Below are 3,533 nucleotides of genomic sequence, written 5' to 3'. Positions count from 1 at the left end.
AGCCTGGTTCAGGGGCTACTGAGGGAGTTCCGGACTAGGGGGTGTCCGGATAACCGAACTATCATCATCGGCCGGACTCCAAGACTATGAAGATACAAGATTGAAGACTTCGTCCCGTGTCCGGATGGGACTTTCCTTGGCGTGGAAGGCAAGCTTGGCGATACGGATATGTAGATCTCCTACCATTGTAACCGACTCTGTGTAACCCTAGCCCTCTCCGGTGTCTATATAAACCGGATGGGTTTAGTCCATAGGACGAACAAAAATCATACCATAGGCTAGCTTCTAGGGTTTAGCCTCCTTGATCTCGTGGTAGATCCACTCTTGTAACACACATCATCAATATTAATCAAGCAGGACGTAGGGTTTTACCTCCATCAAGAGGGCCCGAACCTGGGTAAAACATCGTGTCCCTTGTCTCCTGTTACCATCCGCCTAGACGCACAGTTCAGGACCCCCTACCCGAGATCCGCCGGTTTTGACACCGACAAAGGCCACTCAGGAGCTTCAGGAATCAAGAGTCATACGCGACGATCACCGTTTGCCGGCCATAGCCCCCATTCGGGCGAGAATGGTGGGCTGCGTGTCTGCATCGACTTCCCAGGGCTGAACCGAGCCGCATCTCAGGAGCGCCTCTGGCCTTCGTGCGTGGGACGTTGTGGGGGTCCGCCGCGCAACTATGTTCGCATGCCTTTCAGCCTGCCGAACGCGACTGCTACTCACCAGCGCCATCTGCAGAGCATCCTGGCGGCTCAGGAGGCCAGGCATCACGCGGTCCTGGCGGAGATGGAGATGGTCCTCAAGGAACCGCCTAAACCCCCAGAGCCTCCCGAGGCTCAGGGCTCCAGCGCCTCTTCACCGCGCATCATCAGCTACTCTGACACCCCTTCTACAATGGTACCAGGTGACATCTTCTGAGTTCATTTCAGCATGGGCCCGTCCCTGTGGCATGTATCCCTTTTGCTGATGTCTTTAGTTTACCTTGCTGGGGGCACCCCTCGGGCTGCATCATCCCCAAGCCGCTCAGGCCTGACCTAGTGGCGTGTATCCATTCTGCGTCTATCTAAGCTGATTTGCCTTTCATGCTTAACCTGCCTGTCATTATCGCCTGCTCGATTGACGCCTACCTTTGGAGCCGCTCGCGCTGGCACGGCGCTTGCGCATGGGTCCGTCCCTGCAACGTCAACAAATCTGAGTGGTCGAGCTCTGGCCCGCAGCAGCACCGCAAGCGTCACCTCACCAGGCCCTTAGTGCCCTCACCACTCTCTCGGAGCAACCAATGGCCGTCTGGCAATCATAATGGCAACTCGTGCTTTCCCTGGTGTTGGTTTACAGGAACCTTCTGAGGTCTACAGCGGGTGGCACCACGAGCTCTCTCTCTCTCTCTCTCATGTGATCTGCTTGCATGTTAAAAGGGGGGCTCCTGAGCATCGCGACTCAGGAGCTCTTACTGGCTCTCCAGCCCTCACCCGCTAGCCTTGTCCACGGCATCGTGACCTGGCATACCAGCGGCGGCTGAGCTCGCTCGAGGGCCGGTACCTGAGGATGCAGAGCACCAAGGGAAGTGTGGGGAAGAGAAGGGAAGCTCGCGAGGGCCTGCCCCGGCTACATCCCAGCTGCCGACGTCCAAGTCCAACGCAACGCGAAGGAATGACTCCATGTTTTCGATATTAGTTTCGCGCCTGGAATAGCTAATCGATGCAGCCCAGAATCTCCACTTAATGCGGCTCTGTGATGGCGACGTTGCCTTCCTTTCTCACCTTTTGACGGCTGCTTGCACGCTAAAGGGGACCTCCTGAGCATCATGCATCAGGGGCTCTTACTGGACCTCGGGCCGCTCACCTCCTGGCCTTGACCACGACATTGCGACCTGGCATACCAGCGACGGCTGAAGCCTGCCTGGGGACCAGGACCTGTTAGCATAGAGCAACAAGTCATCGCAAGGTTAGAAAGGGGGAACAAAGCCAGGACAGGACGGGCATTTGCACCGCTTCATAATAAGGATAATATGAACAAAAGACATCGCGGACCCTTTACATGCCCCCGCGGGGTGTTTTCTCGATTCCTCGTAGGGAACAAAAGACGCGAGTCCTAAGGAGCCCTAACTACACGCGCCTCCATGGCCGACGCCATCATCAACAGTGGGCCATGGGAGGCCAGTGCCAACCCCATCCAGATCAGCTGCGCCTGCGGCCTGATGCAGCTGCCTTGCTCCGGGCACGACGCGAGCTCGGGGGCACGTAGCTATTGTCGCTTGTCTCCGGAGTCGCGAAGTGCTCGGGAGAGTCACTGGACTCCCAAGCATCGCCGCTACTGCCAGAGGAGCCATTGGGGAAGTGGGTGGCATGCTTAGCCCTTGCCACGATGCTGTCCCAGCTGCCTACCCTGGGGCAGCACTCCAGGCGACGGCCTTCTGCATCGAAGACCTTGAAGAGCATCAAGGAGGCGCCATCGTATTCAAAATGAATCACGAGGGCATCACCTGTTCAGTAGACCCGAGCGACCTCACCCCAGCATCGGGTCATGAAGACCATGCCCGGAGCAACGACTTCAACCTCCTCTCCGCTCGCCGGAGCATCGCAGTCGGCGTGCTGCAGCCAAAGCTCGAGAGGCCCCCTTGGCGGCATATAGAAGGCGAAGAATGGAGGAAGTGGATCCAGGTGCTTGGAGGCATCGCAGAATAGAGCACGAGCTCGCGAGAGGAGTTCGCGGCGTGGACTCCAGGAGCGACGGCGCGCGCCGCCATGGCTCTTCGACCTCTCCTGTGGCTCAGGCGGCGTCGCTCGTCGTCCCTTTCTCCAGGGCCCTCGGCCCGGGCATACAGGGGTAGCGGGAACCCAGGAGGTGTCCGCTCGCACCAAGGCCTCGTCATCTCCGGCCTCGCAACCTCGTCGCGGCGGCACGGGACCGGCCGTTTCTTTGGTGGGAGCGGGTCAGGCCCCTACCGGGGGGGGGGCTTTCCTTTCTCTTCGACTGAGAACCGGCAGATCGGTGCCATTGGCGTCGAGAATGGAGGTGGAGAAAGGGAGAAGAAGCAGGCGGAGCAAGAAGAGATGGACAACGGGGGCTCTCACCTCTCCATACTTATAGCCCAAGGGAGGCCAACCGTGGGCCTCCATGATCACAGGTAATGATGACTCTTTTTTCATGTAGTAGGGACTCGTCAAATTGGGCAGTTGCCGAGGCAGCATGGGGAAGCGGAGACGCCCACGTCCAATCAACCGCCACGCAGCGTCCAAGGCCGCAGGCTGTTGGGGCCCGCGGTGCGCCGCACTTGCCCTTTGGCTTCGCTGCTAAGCCAAGTCCGAGCACGCCTTGGGCCCAGGGGCTACTTCGGTGTTATGGGAACGGGGGTCCCCAGACTTGCCTGCCTGCGGCCTGCAGCGTGGCTCAGCAGTGGCCCAGTACGGCCCGTCTTCATCAACCCATGTTCAAGACCCTCGCGAGGGGCCAAGCCTCGTGGGACGGACGACACAAGGCCTCCTCATGGGCGGCCTCACTAGGCAGGCTCGCGAGGAGGCGGAGAGATCAAG

Source organism: Triticum aestivum, chromosome 3B (assembly GCF_018294505.1).
Source record: "Triticum aestivum cultivar Chinese Spring chromosome 3B, IWGSC CS RefSeq v2.1, whole genome shotgun sequence".
Taxonomy (NCBI): domain Eukaryota; kingdom Viridiplantae; phylum Streptophyta; class Magnoliopsida; order Poales; family Poaceae; genus Triticum; species Triticum aestivum.
Note: the sequence above shows the minus strand (reverse complement) of the source record.